Here is a 20,980-nt window from a genome sequence, read left to right on the forward strand (position 1 = left end):
TGCGTTTTGTCTATGTTGAGGGTGGGCAAGAGAAAGAAAACAAATGGTGTACTGAATGCTGATATCCTTTAAGAAAAAATCGTATCACTTGGATTGGATTTTCTAGATTCTGCGTTTTATTCTTATTGATTTTGAAATTTTTTTGTAATTATTTTGTTTCTCTAGTTGTTCTCTACATACGTTGTTTTTTTTATTAACATTATAAAAGTATTTACAGTGTTATATATTGGAATTCAAGTATACTATATTATATTATAACGGTTGGGTAATAATAAGTATGTATATTATATTTACCTATATAGGTTAGGTATTATAATATTATAATTATATTTGTTTTTTCAGTGGAAGACCTGCAAGATAACGCAATCAAACAAATCATTGAAATGTTAAACTGTGGAGACTACGATGCCGGAGATTTGTTGTCTGTGTTGCAGACTGAGCGAACCAACAGAAAAGATGTGTCGGAGATAATCGGTGACGTGTGGCCGGAAATTATCACTGACAAGGCTCGTCACGGTTTTTGCGAAGCGCTTGTCGAAATTGATGTTAAGCCGCAAATAATTTGTGAAGAGATCTATTTACCTTGGGTGTGTACTTATTAGAACATGATTATGTAGTGATGCTTTTTTATCAGTATATTATATTAAATGTGTTATGTGTACATTGGCCATTTATGTATTACACTTGTATATGTGATACGTCATATTATGTAGAAAGTTTTAAAACTAATACGACAACTGCAAATGTCACCATGGTCAAAAGTATAGCGAAATTTTTTGTTTTTTAGTTCAAAACACGTGAGTCGAATTTGACTGGGTTCGTTGAGAGTCTGTCCAAACTGATCATCCACTTTCCAGAATACGCTTGCAAGTCATTTCTCGTCAACTTGCTGATAGACAGAGAATCGATTCTAGTTAAACACTTGAATTGGCTCGTAGACATCATGCAATCTCTCAACCGACAACATTGGTGTATTCTTTTAAAGTAAAAAGATTCGAAAATTACTACCAATACTACGTATAGGTTTTATTATGATTATTATTACACGATTAGTACAGTTATTGATTTTTGTAGTGAATACATAAATAACTGCGATGGTCTGGATCAGTATCAAATACCAGTTTTGTTGCACTTGGTGAACAACTGCCAAAAAAGCCTAAACAACGATGAAGCCGAACGTCTGGTTGAGTTGTGCAGAAACGCGGCTCATGAACATTCTTCGAACAGAGACTTTGGGATGTTGTTGATGTCTGTGATCGGAGCTATCGACTTGTGCAAATTTCGGTCGGAAATGATGACCGTATGCGGACAACTCAAAGGAGTTTCGAAGTTTATGATAATGAAAGCTCTGAAGGATACAAAATAAATCAGTTTACCTATATTTAGTGTAATTTATTATTCATATAACCTTATACATTATTAAAGTAAAATGTTTTTATAATATTATAAAATAATTAATGTTATTAATTTTTTTGCGACCATATCCATAAGTAGATCTTTGTACACGTATAGCTTAAAACGTTAAAACATAGCAGTACACAGTGTTGTAAAGTATTTGAGTAAAAGTATTCAAATACTTTTTTTCGTATTGAATACTTTTTAAAATACTTTTATTTTTGAAGTGTTTGAACGGTATTTTAAATACATTTTTTTAGTATTGAATACTTTTTGTATTCCTTTAATTCTTTATTCATTGTCAAATAATAATAATGTCATAATAATATTATAAATATAATAACTAAATATGTTTTACTCCGAGAAACCGTCTGCTTATCGTCGACGACGATCGCAATTCGTAACGGTAAGTTATCGGTACCTACTACCTAGCAGTGCGTCAGTAGAGAGAGTGTTTAGTGTTGGTGGTGCAACAATCACCAAAAAAATAACTAATATGACTGATAAGCATTTCCAACAAATTATGTTCTTAAAATGCAACACACACATTTTCGATTAATATATTATTATGAATGATTCAGAATTAAATTGATTTTTTTGTTTTGTATTTGAAAATTATGTCAAATACTTTACTATAGATAGTATTTGGGTGGTATTTTAAATACTTTATTTTATAAGTATTTGAGTAATTACTTAAATACTTTTTAAAAGTATTTTTTACAACACTGGCAGTACAGCACTAAACATAAGTATACCTGATAATTTTTTGTTTATATTAGCCTTAGGAGACAAATGATCAAGCTCGCCCACAATTAAAGATTTCAACTGTCCTAAAAATTTCAATTTTGAAGATATCAAAATACTGAATCGTAAACATTAAAGTTGCTCAGATAAAATAAAGCAATTCAAATCTAGTCTCAAAAATTGTGGTTCCTATTTAAGAAATGTTTATTTTAATGCGCATGTGCTGATAAAAATAATTAAACATTAGAATTTATTAAAAACAGATGTATTTATATGTCCTTTAGTCAGTAAAAAAATTCCAAAAGACACGTTAGAAATATTTCCTGTTATCTTTAGAATTGAACGCATGGTATACTAAAAATTAATTAATCGGGTATTGGTGTAATATTATTATTTTTGATGACTTATTAGAACATCTTGATAGACAGAAGTAGATCAGTGTGATTAACTCTCCTTAAGAGGACGCCACATTCGCATGTGTTGCATTTGTCTTAAAAATGCGTAACATACCAAATTTTACGCTCAGCAGTTCCAATTCAGCTCCTTTAGTTTAAAATTAAGAGTCAATCAACCTCTTGTAAAAATTAAAGGTAACATTACTATCTAGGTTATCACTGTGGCAACAAGTATTTATAGTTTAGTTAAGAGGACGCCACATGTGTTGTTTCCATCTTACAACTGCGTAACATAAATTTTACACTCAGCAGTTCCAATTTATCTCCGTTAGTTTAAAATTTAAAGAGGATTGACCTCTTATAAAAATTAAAGGTAACATTATTATCTAGGTTATCACAGTGGCTTTTTATCATATTTAAATTTTAAAGCGAGTTATAAGTATTAGTATTTTTAAAATTATAAATTGTTTGTATATCTCAAAATACTCATAATTCGCTTTAAAATTTAAATATGATAAAAAGCCACTGTGATAACCTAGATAATAATGTTACCTTTAATTTTTATAAGAGGTCAATCCTCTTTAAATTTTAAACTAACGGGGATAAATTGGAACTGCTGAGTGTAAAATTTATGTTACGCAGTTGTAAGATGGAAACAACACATGTGGCGTCCTCTTAACTAAACTATAAATACTTGCAAAATATGATGAAATTCATTTCATACATCAAATAGATCGATATTCGTGGTTTTTCGAGCATTTTACTACAATTTTGTAAATCGCCCCCTTGTGGGAATTTTTATTTTGAGTAGGTCCTAAGGGGGACCCTCATCTATCATTTACGTTTTTACTTTTTACTTTTTACTGTTTAAAACTAATATAAAATACTAAATGTAATATATAGAATTATCTAGGCATAATATTTGTAGACATTTAAATGCCATATAAATAATTATCTTATTGGACTATATATTTAAGGTACTAGGTGGGTGTCAATAATTGACGTTATTATTGTCTTATCGGATTTGTCGTATAGATTCCGATTAGCAGCAAATAACCGATTTCGACAATTTTATGTAGTCGTATTTGGTACTAGGTAGGTTACACAAAAATACACTCTATTTCAATATCGACCCCGTTCTCTTGAATCAATCAAATTTATTGATTTTTTTTTTACTAATTGAGAGTACATTACAACAAGTCATATAGAACTCCATTTTTCAATATTTTAATTTTAAACATTATAGAATATGTTTAAAAATAAAAATAATTTAAGATCTTTTTTATAGACTATTTTATACCACTATAATAAATAGAATAAAAAGTTTGAGTTTAATGCGGCCTATAGGATCTTCTTATTGATAAAAAAAAAAGTTAGTAGGTAGTTACCAAAATCCAATAATTATTCTATACCAAGGCATGAGAGTTTTTCCTGTTAAAAACTCGTTTTTAATAATATAATAATACATCATATCAACCCCATCCGCTAAATATCACTTAGGTATCGGACAATAGGTTAATAGAAAAATATTAAAATTAATTTGATAAGGAAAACTAAAATATGAACTATTATTTTAAAATTTTATAGAATTGAGTTTTTTTCTTTTATATTTAGCTCAGATCATACTTTAAGGGATGTTTTTGAATCATGCATAAAATCATTTTTCTTAGTCAGTGATTCAATAGAAAGTTAAATTAAATTAAATTAAATTCAATAGATAGTTTAATAAGAAAAGATGGTAAATCATTTTTGGGTATCATACTTTTATTTACTTTAAATCTTATATTAAATGTTTTTTTTTTTAATTAATCGTATATTTCTAAATATTTAATTAAGTGATGTGCATTGAAAAAACATACAAATTTCTATATAAGTATCAAAAATTAAAATAATATTATAATGTATTTTTATTTTTATAAAAAATAAATTTTAGGCCATTGCAATTTTTGGCAAATCTTAGGCCAAGGCAACGCTGCGACTACTAACTGTATTGTATTCAATGTTAAAACCAATAAGCGTTTTAATATAATAAATTTAATTAATAATTAATATTTAACATAGACACGTTTTCGCTCCATTTCTAGTTTTGATATATATTTCCTCCAAGCTGCGCAATGGACGCGGAATGATCACGAGATAGCTTACTTTTCCCTTCCGTCAATTACAGCGCTGTCTGAGAGAAATTATTCACCTATTTTCTATTTAAATTCATATAGTTCCATGTTAGAAAGTGAGAAATAGACAAAGTTTTATTATTAATAGTTACTACAAAGCTCCATATGGTATGCGATATAAAATATAATGGAGGTACCAGGCAGTGTTGGGAAGTAACGAAAGTAACGCGTTACGTAATTTCATTAGAATTATTTCCAAGTAACGAAAATGTAATGGAAATTACTTTTGATAAGTAATTTCTATTGAATAACGCGTTACAGTTTCGAATTATTAAGTAGGTACCTACCTTTTGCGAATTGAAAAAAAAAATATGTCTATAATGCGGATATTATTATGTTTACCAATCTAGTATAGTAACTCGTATACTATGTATATTTATTAAAGCTCCTTATACAGCTGATCTCACAATTTTGAATTCAATGACATTAGTAAAGAATATTTTTATTAAGTACAACACAGCTTTACCATCAAGTGTTTCTGTAGAGTGATTATTTAGTGTTTCAGGGGAAATTTGTTCTAAAAAAAGGTCGCGTATGATTGACAACAATTTTGAAGATACCTACACTATTGTGTAAAGTTAATTTAAAACATAAATAAATATAAAATAGTAATATTGTATTGTATAGATATTTCTTTTTCAAATTATATCTATTTACTATAGGTAATGTATTTCTAGTAACATTATTGTCAAGCACAATGATAATATTATTAAAATATATTTAAAAATATTTTTATTTTTTTTTTTTTAACGAGAAAGTAATGAGTTACTTTTCAATTTTAAAAGTAAAGTAATTTCATTACAATTTTATTAGAGTAACGAATAATATAACTTTATTACATTTCTCTCTAAGTAACAAGTAAAGTAACTTTATTACTTTTTAAAAGTAATTTACCCAACACTGGTACCAGGAATATACCATATTATATCATATTATATAATCTATATTTTAGATTATGAGCAGAGCGGTAAATGTATTGACTTTATAGTGATGTGTTTGTGTTTTTTTTTTTTTTGTTGAAAAGTGCGTTTTAACTGATTGCAAATATAAACTTATTTAAAATACCAAATGTAATATATAGGACTATGTAGGCATAATATTAATGGACACTTAAATGACATCTAAATAATTATCTTATCGGACTATAGATTTTAAGTACTAAGTGGGTGACAATAATTGACGTAATTATTGTCTTATTGGACTAATCGTATAGATTCCAAATACCGGCGAATAGCCGATTTTGACAATATTATTTGTAGTCGTATTTGGTACTATATAGGTTGGTACTTGATGTTATTATTGTGCGTGTACGTAAAAGTTATATTCGTAAATATTATAAAATTTCCGAGAGCAAAAAATGTAGAAAATATTCCATTGCAATGGATCATGATTATTTGAAATTTGGTTTTATTTTATCTCCGACAAATGAAAAATTACCCTTGTGCCTCATTTATGAAAAAACATTTAGTAATGAAACTATGAAACCTTCAAGGATGAGCACTTTATTAAAAAACATCCAAATAAAAGTAACAAAAATATTTTATATTTTAGTGACCTAAAGAATAAATAAGATAATCGAAAAACCGTGAGTGGACTTTTTAATAAAACACATCTAAATAACGATATAGGTCTCCTTGCATCCTCCAAATGTCTCTTTTAGTCGCGAAATAAAAAATATGTGAAAGAGGAGATTTAAGACTAATGCTGATACCTATTGAGTCAGATATAATTTCGTTAGCAGGAAACCATTAACCTCGGGGCATTAGTCAAATAAGTATTTTTCATATTATTATTTTATATTAGCAATTTCGAAGTCAAATTATATAATTCATATTATTGGTAGGTATTTAAATATAAAATGAACTAAATTGTAGCATTAAAATGTTAAATTATATTTTTTCTTTTATTAAATAGCTTATTAAAAAATAAAATGATAATTTTTTGAAAAAAATTGATTGTGTGACAGGGTGGTATGAGATTGTGATAATCTAAAAGGTGCGTTGAGTAAAAAAAGATTGGGAAACACTGTTTTAAGGTGTAAATGTCTCTGTAGCGGTGCACACGAATTGCGTACCAAAACAGGTAGACGAACCTTTTTGAACGAATTGCGTCCCGGACGCAATTCGTGTTACCTTTTCATCACTTAACATTTTTTGAGGTTTCCAGTGGTTTTCAAATTTATTTTTAATTTTGGTATTTTTAAATTTTTAACAAAATAATAATAATTAAATATTTATCATTAACATAATATTATTATTTGAAAACTTATTTTTAGTGGTTTGTACTTTTAGGCCGGAGCTATACACGGCGTATTCGCCGCGTTTCGAACGCAGCGTATTTCGCGGCGTTTTCTATCGAATTAAAAATAAACCAATGCATTTTTAGTTCGACGGACAAGCGGACATTGTATTAGACATTTTTTTAAATATTTTTTTTTGACTACACAAACTTATTCTGTCTTCTGGATTGTACTAGGAAAAATTAGGTACAAAATACAAATATTGCTCATGATATAGTACCCTGCATTTAAATACTCAACCCGACAGATAAAAGGCGCAAATTCAGCTGTATAAGTAAGCAAACATTTTTATTAGTCAAATTAGCAACGGGGGTGCTGGTGTAACGTTTGGCGCTCCGGCGGAAAATCGATTTTCCCGGGGGAAATACTTAGGTACAAATTCTGAAACTTATGTTACAAATCGGTACAAATTATAGTACAATTAATGGTAAAAAAAAAATTGTTAAAAGTCCATTTTTTAGCAACGGGGGTACTGGTGTAACGTTACCCTGGCACCCCAGCGGAAAATCGATTTTTCCGGGGGAAATACTTTAGTACAAATTCTGAAATTTACGGTACAAATTGGTACAAATTATAGTACAATTAATGGTAAAAAAAATAATAAAAAATTCGAACACTGGGGTGCCAGGGTAACCTACCTGACAAGCGGCGGTATACGCAGTGTAAAGCGATAGCTCCCACCTGATGGATATTTTCGATAAAAATATTAGGGACTATACGGACTTCCCAATCGATAAGTAACTATGGACTTATGACTTATAATTTATATGTTTTATGTTTATGATAGTATTATATTTTTTACAGTTCAATTTAAATTTTTTTATAAATAGGTATGTGATTAATTATGACATTATTATATTTTTACAATTAAATTTCATTATTTTTATATAACCTGGCATATCTTTACTATGACAATATCGTTTTAGGAACCACTTACAATAATTAATTGTAGATGAAAAACTATTTTGGTAATTCGTGTGTACCCCTCTGTAGACCATATACAACATATTTTAGTCCGCATAAGTGTGACAATAAAAGTGGCCAGTGATCCCGCCCACAACCCATGCACCACAATTCGACCGGAGGCGACGAGTTCTGAAACTGGTTTTATACATTGCGTATTTGCGTGTTATAGACCTGTTGTACATATTATGGCGATTGCCAATTAGTTTGATTCTCAGAAAGCTTACCGGCCACCATTCGTGTCGCATACCAGTCCCGTATACTGGAGGGGATATTCAACCCCCCCGCTACCGAAATTTTTAAAGTAGTTATATATTGTCGAAAGACGAACTTAAAATATTTTACCCCACCCCCCGAAAATTGAACCTGGATACGTGCTTGTCGCATATCATAGTAATATATGACAAATATAGTAAAATGGTATATTATTATCTAAGGGATGTAGATGAACCATGTAGTCATGATTATATATCTTGGGCATATATATAATATCTTAGGCTGTGAGGTAAACCATAGAATAGAACAATTTATGCTATAGAAGTGGCAGTCAACTTGTAACTTGCTTATATAAGAATTCTAGAAGCTTGTTTTACGCCTCAAGTATTCTTCACTAGTGGTTTATACCAGTGGTCAACCAACAGGAGCATTTAAGGTTTGAGTGGGTGAAAGGGACTATTGCCCCAAGCGTCAAATTTTTAGGGGTGGCAAAAGATTCTAACTTTTGTTAACGATGAGTTCATGATTTTTTTAATTTTTAATTATATTGCATTTATTTTATTTAATACGATACAATATTGTCGTTCAATTTTTTTCAATAAAGACTAGGGTACTCTGAACATGGTCTGTTGCAGCGGCCAATGATTCACATTGGCTAGGAGAAGTGCAGTGAAGATTTTCAGAACTTAATTTAAATAGTTAATTCATTAAGATTAAACACTACTTAAAAAAAATAAAACATATTAAGTTGTCATTTTTTGATGTTTTAGCTTTAAAGCTTTGTAGTAAAATAACAAATAAATAGTAAAAATACCTACCTATCTATCTATATACCGGTGTATTATATATTAATGCAGTCACAGTTCATACATTTTATGCTGTTATTAAAATTGAATAGATCTTTTGAATGATTATTAGTTGTAAATTACAAATCTTGTCGGTATATAAGAAATATGAATACTATATTTTTAATAATTTTTAAATTTTAGAAAAATTCGTTTTAATTATAAATATTAAACAATACAATAAGTACGTTTACTTTCAAATAATTTAAATGAAGATGAACTCAAACTGGAATAATGTTCTGAATAGGGTTTTAAAATGATGCAGCCCTGCTGGTTTTAAATTACACACATACTAATAATATTATATTACTTTGTATAACTATAGGTAATATATTATTTATTCTTAAGTATATTCATTATTCAAAGGTATTATTACTATAAAGTAAAATAGTAGTTCACTTATTTTAATATCTATGCAATGCCTTTTTTTTTTAATTAAATTTATTTTATTTTATTTTATGTATTAAAAATGTCTATTAACTTAAATTTTAATCTAATTGATAGAAAAATACTCAACTTAACTGAGTTAAAAATATCCATTATTCAAATGTATTATTACTATAAAGTTAAATAGTAGTTCCCTTATTTTAATATCTATGCAATGCTTTTTTTTTTTTAATTAAATTTATTTTATTTTATTTTATGTATTAAAAATGTCTATTAACTTAAATTTTAATCTAATTGATAGAAAAATACTCAACTTAACTGAGTTAAAAATATCCATTATTCAAATGTATTATTACTATAAAGTTAAATTGTAGTTCACTTATTTTAATATCTATGCAATGTTTTTTTTTTTTAAATTAAATTTATTTTATTTTATTTTTTGTATTAAAAATGTCTATTAACTTAAATTTTAATCTAATTGGTAGAAAAATACTCAACTTAACTGAGTTAAAAATATATTATTAATTTGTCCAGTCTTGATTCCCGATAAATTCAGAGGTTCTGAACTTATAATATAATAATATTATAGTGGTATTATTATAGACGTACACATATTTTTTCGAGTGAAAATTGTTATATATAATGTGTATGTATTAATAAATAGTGAGCAAGAGCATCGCAGTTTGCCTAGCTCTTGCTAGGTTGGCAAGAGCTAGGCAAACTGCGATCTCGCGGATCTGCGCAACAGGTGAGAGATTTCAGTTCACTGCTAAAAATTGCAATGGCGTTTGGAACTTCCCCCCCCCCTCTCTGCAGTTGACCTTGAATTTTTTTGAATTTATCACAATAAATAAATAATATATATTTATCCGTAGGTTTAGATAGTTAGATGTAAGGATATAGCCATCTGGGCCCAAATAAACATCCCAAATAACATATTATATTGTTTCTACAATATTTAAATTTTAAATATATAAACAAGAACTAGTTATGTTTCTTTATATCAAAACTTGTTTAATTGATGATGTGTGTAATTGAATTTTCGATGGTTTATATACTTCATAATTCCAAAGTTATTAAAAATATAGTAAATATACCTATATACTATATATATAATATAGACGATAGACCAACTGTATATTGTGTATCGTATATCCCAAATATTTTTATTAATTTCATTACTTCATATAACATACAGCTTATATCGGTAAATGTATACAGCGAATAAAAATAAATTATTCATTATACATAATAAAAAAAAACATTATTCATTAAACATAATATAAAGCATTTTTCATTACACATAACTCTGATTTCCGTGAGTAGTGATCCGCAGTAGCACAAATAAATAATGCACTATCCAAAAATATGAAAACTGAATTTCTCTTCAAATAAGAAGTAGACCAACCGATTTCTGAAAAAAATTCACCTTTTTTCCACAAATGTTCATTCTTCAAATACTTCCGAATCAATGTTAGGACAGCCAAATTTCGTTCTCCCGTCATATCACAATAAACAATTGATTTAGTTTTAAAATTAATATAAACTAAACTCCAGCGTTTATACTTTTTGACAAAAACAGGAATGAATACTTTTATCATTGAGAATAAATCAATTTTTTTTGTCCACTGAGTAACGCGCCAATACCCATGATCAGAAAAGGCTGTGAAAAAATCTGTATTAAATGCATAGTAGTGTGGGGACATTTTTGTGATTAGTTCCATGTATTTTTCTACACTATTTGTAGAAATAAATGCGTCGTGTACAAAATTATTAGTTGTTTGGATATTTAAGGTAGCCATGACTTCTCCGTTCTCAACCTAAAATCATAAAAAAATCCAAAATATAAATGTTTTTATTCTTATTTATACAAGACTTTAATATAAGTAAAATTGTTGTGCCTAAGTTATAGATTAATATAGCATCATTTTTATAACATTGATTTCAATTCACTTCAAAAATGTTATAAGATAATGTAAAAAGAAATCCAAATGTATAGTTAATAATATTATGAATATAAAACTATACTTTGACCAAACTATTAAGTTATATTTACAAATTAAATAATCAAATGAGCAGTTATAGTATTTATAATTTATATACAGCTTTTAAAATATACATTTATTTTTAACTTAATCTTTTTTTAAATTTTATATGGTATTTAGTACATATTATACTTGCACCATAATGCTTAGCGAGTCATAAAGATTGAGTGTTTAAATTGATCACTTACTACTACTTCTAATCATATATTTATTTATATAAAGTTTAAATAATGCAAATGAAAACTACATTTCTATACTATACGTCTATACTAAGGTTAGTATCGTAAATCTCATTCAATAAAATTGTAAAGATTTATTTACCTTAAGTGATATAGGTAGGTATCACATTGAGTTCTATCATTGGTTGGCTTCCTTTCTTATATTATTTCATAGTTCAAATATACTAATTTATAATTATCATATTTATAATTATCATATTTATAAAAAAGTTAAATAATATATCTACCTGAATAACTTTTTACAGTATAAGACGTATAAATATTTATATACAGTATGTAAACAAAAACAAGAAATACTGCAACTCTTTAATATAATTTGGTAACTTTTAAATATTTTTGAGCCCCAATTTTAGATTTTAATCCTAGCTTATATAGTGAATATTTTGATTTTATAATGATTTGTTTTATTTTTATTATTTGTTTCTGTAATTGCCTTTTGGAGAAGTAAAAATGTTTAGATTTTAAACTTCAGTTAGAAAATACATTTAATCAAAAAAAGAAAATTAAAATACCGTGTTCTCATCTACACATCTAAGGATTTAATGTCACCAGTTTCTGTGGATACCTTATATAGAATAGAAAAATAAAGTATTCGATGTTTTTATACCCTGTGAGATGGGATCTACGTCCTTTTTATTTTAACATAATAAATTGTACATCAGATCCAAAGAAACCAAAATCGATATTATAGTTAACCGTAGCTGCATGAATAATATCTGCCATAGTACTTTCTTCACTGGTTATTGTTGTTTATGGTGCATATGGATTGCCGGATTGGATTGAATAGTAGATACAACACTACTAAGGTGGCTATTTGAAGTCGATGGCGATACCCCTCTCATATTTCTTAACCGGTAATTCATTAGAGCTTTTTGTATATCAAAGTTTGCTAATACCTTATCGTATGATTGTAACTCCCGTAGTTGAACGCAATGTGCGTTTTCATCACATCACACTCGTCATCCTAAATAGTTGTTGTTGTAGTAGTCGTTGTTTCATTTAAATTGATTAATTTATGGACGGCATCGATTATGGCATCCAACCTTCATTTTTGACCTTTTATTTTTTGAACATGAGGGTATATTATATAAATTGTGTAGTTCACCTGCACCATCGCAATCATCTCCCAGTCTGCTTGATATAAAGATTAAACAGAACAATAGCAACTCAGCTCAAGATCGAACGTTTCCTCAGCCATTTTTTTAAACAGACAGTCAGTCAGCATTAAGATCATTGAGGTAGTTTATAATCATTTTACATTAAGGTGGTTTGGCCATGCCCTGGGTTAGTTGTTTTTGTCGTTAGTTGTGCAATTTAATATAATAATAATGTAATTTAGTGTCATCACTTAATAATATATATATATATATATATATATATAATTGTCCATTGGTCGTTGAGAGTCCCAGGTGTAAACGGCAAGGAGCACTTGAGAAGCTAAACAATCCTCTAGAATTCTTATGTAAGTTACAAGTTGACAGTCGCTTCTATTATACATATTGTTCCATGTTATAGTTTACTTTGCTGCTTAAGATATTATGTGATCATAAAACATACAACACCAGTTTTAGAACTTATCACTTCCGATCGAATTGTGGTGCGCGGGTTTTGGGGATCACTGGCCATTTTTCTTGTCGCACTCATGCGGACCAAAGTATGCAGTATATGGTCTAAAGGGGTATCCACACCTTAAAACTACAAATCAGATTTATTTGCCACCAAAAACTACCCTCAACATTATAACTGAAGCATTAAATATTTAAGAATGAAAAAAAACCATAAACATAACATTTTAAAATAAATACATTCACCACTCTGCTCATAATCTAAAATTTAGGAAACGTATATCCCTGGCATCTCTATTATATGTTATATCACATACCACATGGTGCTTTGTAGTAACTAGTAATAATAATGGATTGTCTATTTCTCACTTTCTAACATGGAACTAAATTAATTTAAATAGAAAATAGGTGAATAATTTCTCTACAGCCATTTTAGATTCTAAGTAGAGAGATAAATTTATTTATTTTACAATGATGTGTTTTTTTATGCTTAATATAATGCTTTAAATTTCAACTTCAGTATCATTTCTCGTGAGAAAGTGAATCTAGTTGACTGATACGCAACCCAAGACAGACAAACGCTGGAATTGACGGAAAGGGGTGGTAGGCCACCTCGAGATCATTTCGCGTTTACTACGCAACTTGGAGGAAATGAATCGAAGCTAGAAATGGCACAAAAACATGACTATGTTTGGATAGAACGTATATTTATCCTTATAGTTATAATATATATATATAACTATATTTCCCCGATTCGAGGTCTTTCTAAACTTCCAAACATCCGATAATTTAAGCATTTCAATCAATAGCGCTGAAGCTACTAATCCAGGCCCCGTGGTATGTTCTAAATCTATGTCTCCCCAGAGTCGGGGACTCCCCAATGACTTAAAAATAAGTACTATCACTGAACTAGCCAAGATAATGTACCAACGCTTCCATCATAATCTAAGAACTGATACAAACACTTTCATATCAACATTTATTATAGAAAAGACAGATAGGCAATGGTAGGTATAGGGATTTTCGTTGACTAAAATTTATTTATTATAGCTGCTGATTGGTAGTGTTGTATAAATTAATTATACAATTTATTAATTATATACAAATTATTAATTGTATGAATTGTATTATTGTATATTTTTGTATTTTCGGATCTGGTTTGTATACTTTTGACATGCATTTTATTACCCCGAAAATAAAATGTTTAGATTAAAAAATATATAAAAAAATAAGCAATTAATTAAACAAGATTGATACTTACGTTAATTAATTTTTAACATCCACGAAAAATGTGAAAACACTTTTTTGAAGTTATCAAATTTCGTTCATGAGAACCATAATAACATAGTTGATACCAAGGATACAGATACTATGAACCAAATATCGAAACGAAATATCGATGCCAAATAAACAAAGAAAAAGGGTATCATTGTTATCAAACGCATATCACACTCCACATTTAAATCAGATTTGATTTCAATTACTTAAATATTTTATTTTTTTAATTCAGTATTTATAAATGAACGTTATAATAATCTCGATAATACACACCTGAGTACGATACGAGTACATTTCTTTCGATGCAATCAAAGTATCGATACCAAAAAGTACTCGTATCCAAAGAAAATATCGATACTGTATTCATATCGATAGTATTGTAACATCTCTAAATATGATTGCAAAACGAGCACGGGTATAACGACTACGTATATTCTTATCAAAAATTAAAAGACAGTCATGCCATACATTTATAACCTAAATATCCTACAAAGTATGAAACAGAACAATCCTCCAAAGTATCATCATTATTTATATTTTTATTAATAGTATCCTTGTCAAATGCCTAGGATAGAGTGATAAATTAGAAATACTTTCTGTGTCAGAATAAGAAGACAATGTTGAATCGTTAGAATTTATATTGCGTTGAAATCTTACTGGGTTGAATATTATAGCATTTTCATCTCCTATGATTTCTTCACAATCTGTACCTTCAGATATCAGATGAAAAAATACTATTACGTCTTATAGTATTCCTATATAATTGTTATGGCAGTTAAATTTTTATTACAACCACCATTTTGCCGAAAAATACTAAAAAGATTTTCTAATATATTCTGATTTAATCGATTAGTCATTAAAACACAATATCATTAGCTATTTTTTCTTCAAAAAATTACAACACACTATCAATTGTCTGTGTGAAAACTTTAAAATAAGGAGGTTGGGTTAATTTTTCTTTTTTAAGTTTTTGTAAATTTGTGAAATACTGTGAGGTTTCTTTTAAGAAATTATGTGCAATACCTGATTTAGTTAATGCACATAGATATGAATTTTGGCTGTATAAAAATCTGTTAGGTATTAAGACATTCAAATAAATTATTGATAAATTCAATAAAATCTGCGGTATTTGAAAAAGTGTTACTTTGAAATTTTCCAGTTTGTATACTAGTCCGGATCATAGAAGAATGGCTCAATAATTATTGTACTAGGTACAAATTTAACACTCATTTTTTGAAAAGAACTAGGTTTAATATGTACATCTATTATTTTGACGAGACATCTTCTTTTAAGATTTTGTTTAACTCTTATGTTTTTTTTATGTCATCAAATGAACTTATATTGGTATCACTTTTTATGTAACAGCCTTCGATTAAATTATTTCTAACGCTTTTAAGTAAATGTGGCACATAAAATAAATAAAATATTTTATTGTTGACGGTAAAAAAATAAGGTCTAGCGTCGAAACATTGAATGATTTTAATGTACTTTGATGTTTTGTGCCTTGATCACATAGTATAATTTGTGGAGAACATCCTGTATTACATTTTTTTAAATTTTTTTTTACCCCGGAATATTAATAATGATAATATTAAATACCTCTGGCCATAAATAATAGAACACAGTTGGTAATTTTATTAGACTTCCATAATGACTCAAGTCTTCAAAACCTTCAATAAAATCAAATTATTTTGAATATTCTACAAATTCTTTGATACATATTTAATCAAAACAAACAGAACAAAACAAATCAGATAATCAAAATTTTTTTTTCAACATGGCTAAAAACTTTGATTGACCAATCCAATAACAAATAGTCGATGATCCTGGTAAATTTACTTTTTGTGAATGTACAATTTTATATGCTGTAGGACCTACAGAGTAGGTGATTTATAATATAAATTTAAATCTAAATGTTTTTTCATTTAATTTTCACAGACGACGTTTATCTTTTAATTGCATAGTATAGTCACTATATAACCTTAGAATGTATAGAAAACAATTTAATAAAGGCATACATAACCCAAAAAAAAAAATTTTATACTTGGTTTTTATACTTAATGGTATAAAAAAATATATCACGAAAACTGAATGTGAAAAAAAAAATTATTTACAGTTACGGTGAAATCCAAATATACCTGTGACGTTATTGCGTCGGACGTCTCCGCGCGGCACTGGGAGGCGGTCGCAGCAAATCGTTTGAAGAATACGTATAGTAATATTCTCGTTGTCTGCCGATCGCTGATCGCCGATTAAATATATTTTTGATTTCCATAAATAGGTCCTTAAATATTTTTTAAATTATAAATATAACACTATTTCTAAATACTTATAAAGCTATAAATAATACACGTCATTGAGTTGACCGTTTTCGAGCGACATCGGCAAACGTATAAAAATTATTATTATTATCGTCGAATGTCGAGTGTCGACATGTCGACTGTCATTAGTTTGTCGTAGTTTCATGGTTTGTTTCATTTTTATTTGCTATAATTTAATTTCGTATATAATACCAAGTGAAATATATTAACACATTTACATTATAAAACTCACTACTGATACACAGAATAATAATGTCTTTAATACCATTCAATTTTAATCCTGACGTTGAAGGTATAGACCGTTACTTACAAGAAGATGATGACAATTCTGTGGCTATCAATTATGAAGGTAGATTAAATAATTCGAATTGGTGTTCTTGTGGATACTGTAAAGGCATGCATAGTGATATCGACTGTTTATGCTGCAATGAGTTACCAAATTTAGAAAAAATACGAGAACAAGAAGGAAAATGTATTACTTTGCATCAATCGTTTTCGAAACTAATATTGGATAAAGAAATACTAAATATAACTAGCCACAATTTAATACTAAAAACTAAAAACAGTATTAATAAAAAAAATTGGAGCAACATCATCCAGAAAATGAAACGTGGAGATTTATTTGTTATAAACAGAATACGTCTTGGATCAATTCTTGAATTGCTATGGGGAAAGTAAACCTAGTGGTTTTGCCTGCATGTGTTGTACAGAAAATAAGAGAAGAATATCCAGAACCAAATGGAATATATGTAGGATTCAAAAATTCAAAAAAAAAAAAAAAAATTACCAGCTTAATCAAGTTATATTACTAACAAATAACAATATTGTGAATCAGAGTATAAATATATATAATAAATAAATAAAATATAATTATTTTAAACAAGTGTAATAATTTTTTAAATTTTTTTTCCTTACGACATTGTAATTTATGAATTGTTATATAATAATATTGTAATGCTTTGTTAATATAACACAATCTAAATATACAAAATAGTTATTTAATGATTAATATATAAAATATTAAAAAAATATATTCAACTAATATTAATAAAACGTGAATGATGGGAATTTTGCATTATTTTTATTTCCAATGCAGGTCGATCAATAGGTGCGGTGTTTTTTGGTATAAACTACATTGAGTGGTGTTTTCAATGGTGACATTTCGACTCCGTTTAAATGATCCAGTATTGTATTAATTATTTCATCTTTCCAATTATTTGTACCTTTTTCATAAATATTTTTAGTAATCTATTTTTCAGTAGGTTTGGAAAATAAATAATTTAGACCTATTTTTTTAAAATTTAAATTAGAATATTATGGTCAATTATAGCAATTATTGATTTTATGTACATCGCTTTAAAAGAAAAATGAACACGTTTTGGAACATATTTTAATCTTAAATTATGGTAAGACTCTAATCTTCCTGTATGTACATAATTTTTTGTTTGCTTTAAATCTGTCAAAAACTTTTTGTTGTAAACTATTTCTTTTAATAGTTCATAAGGTTTAGAATCAGGAAGTAGCCATAGTTTAAAATTACAATTAACCATTACAAGTTTTAAACTTTTTTTTTGGTTGTGTATGCTTATAAGCATATTGATTGAGTTTTTTGACTTGTGACAAGTGTTATAAGATTAGTCTTTTTAAAAAATTTTAAATATGAGCTTTTAGATTCTGAGTGGAGCGAGGAATGTATTGTGTATTGATTTTACAACGATATGTGTTGTTTTTTTTTGCGTCTTAGAGATACAAAACAACTTCCGAATTGCGAAACTTGTTAAGTATTATAGCATTTTAGATCCTGAGCGGAGCGAGGAATGTATTGATTTTACCATGATGTGTTTTTTCTGTCATCATGTTTAGGGAAGTAAAAATGCTTCGATTTTCGACTTCAGTACTTTGTTAGATCAGAAAGTGAATCTAGTTGGTACATTAGGAGGTCAAAAGTCAAAAATTCTCAATATTTTTCTAAATAATTGGGATAAACAAATTAAAAATTAAAGGAAAAACGGAAAATTTTACACACAATCAGTTTTCGACAAAATCAATTTTGGTTTATGATGTAACTTTAAAACAAATGACCATAGATACATGAAATTTTCACCGAATGTTTATATAAGTAAATTCTATCCACCATGCAATTTTAAAAAATTTTGACTTAGGTTGAACTATTTTCAATGGAATTAGGCATATGCAATTTTCTATCATTATTAGTTTTTTTAAACTAATATTGATAAAAATGTATTTGTTGAGTAGAAAATCTTGAAAATTTAATACAAGGCTTCTTATATATTGTTACAATAGCAGTTGAAAAATATTAAACATACATAGGCACGATTTTATTTTATAAGTATTTAAAGTTCAAATTTTGACAACATATGTAAAAATTACGAAAATTCGCAAATTATTTTAAGCTAGAAATTAGTTAATATCGAACATCAAAAAAATATTTTTGAAATGTCCATCACGTGTTCAATATTTCAAGGAAATGGCACCTAATATTCCTCTACCACCACAACCGGTATTGACAAGATGGGGTACATGGTTAAAAGCTGCTACTTATTTTTGTGAACATTTTGAAATTTTGAAAACTTTTATTATGGGACTAAACAAAGATGATTCTACGTCAGTTGAAAAAGCACAGGATCTTAAAAGCGATGATAATGTAAAACATAATTTAATTTACATTAACGCAAACTTTGGAACCCTGGCCGATTCTATTACTAAGTTAGAAACTTCAGGACTCAGGCTTTATGATTCAATACAATTTGTACAAGATATTTTAATTAAAATTGAATCAGCAGGAGTTAATAGAATTGGAAATGAAATAAAAAACAAATTTAAAGCGTACTTGCCAAAAATACTGGATTTCAAACGATGTCAACAATTTCTAAAATTTTAAATGATGAAGAAGCTTCAAGTCAGTGTTTTCCGGATGATTTCAGTGCTGATGATTTGTCCATTTCAGATTTGCCCCAATCACTTCAGTAGACGTGGAGAGAAGTTTTTCCAAATATAAAAATGTATTAACAGATAATCGTCGTTCATTTACTTTCGATAACATAAAATACGCTCTAATTGTACAATGCAATGATTTTGATTTTTAAATAATTTGTAAGCATTGATAAATGTATAAAACAAATATTTTTAATTTTTTAATTTTCCTATTTTAAGGACATTATTGTCATTTTTATGTCATATTTTTAATTTTATAGTAAAATAGAGTAAAATATTTTAAAAAAATGTATTTTTATTAATATAAAACTAATATTTGTAATTTTTTGCCATTTTTATGGTAATTTTTAATTGTTTTTAAGGTCATCAACTTCCGAGCCCTAGTTATTAATTATAATGAATTAAAAAACTAAAAAAAATTGATATTTTAACCATCTACAAAAAGTATTTAAATGTAGATATCCTAAAATGGCACCGTAGGGGGCTAGATAATTTTGTCATTAACAATTTGTTTTTTGTTTCACCGTTTTATGACTCTCTCAACTCGAGAAAATAGAGAAATGCCAAAGTAATATATTATATTGGTTGATGGTGAAAAATATAATTCTGTAATCGACCTGTGCTGCAATAGCAGCAGCGTTTTGACTTATGAATGTGTAATATGCTTTACAGCCACTCCAGCACAAGCAACTGCACTATTTACGGAATGCGTCTATATTGGTTGTTGACACGCTTATCGATGTTTATTTATAAACTAAATATTAATAATTATTACTATGATATTATTATGAATGCCGGACGAAAAATATAATAATATATATCATATTATAGTACAATATTAGACAATAATGATTTGATTAGTTGGTAATTGTTGCTGTTCTACACAGTTCACTGTACAATGCTACAAGTTGCTTCCTTTCAGCGTGTTTATTATTTTATTCTAAAAGTGTTATTGTTATTACTGTAATAAATTATTATGGCGAATAAAAAAGGATTTCCTTCTAAAAGAAAATCTGATGCCGAAAAAAAATCAGGAAGTTGTCTTTTGCAATATAATAAAAGGTAATTTGAAAATAATTAATTTCATAATTGTATTGTTGAAGAATCAAGGGTGTCCTATATAATTATAAAATATATTAAATATGAACGAATATAGATT

Source organism: Diuraphis noxia, unplaced genomic scaffold (assembly GCF_037042655.1).
Source record: "Diuraphis noxia isolate RWA-SAM2 unplaced genomic scaffold, SU_Dnox_SAM2 contig0005, whole genome shotgun sequence".
NCBI classification, from domain to species: Eukaryota; Metazoa; Arthropoda; class Insecta; order Hemiptera; family Aphididae; genus Diuraphis; species Diuraphis noxia.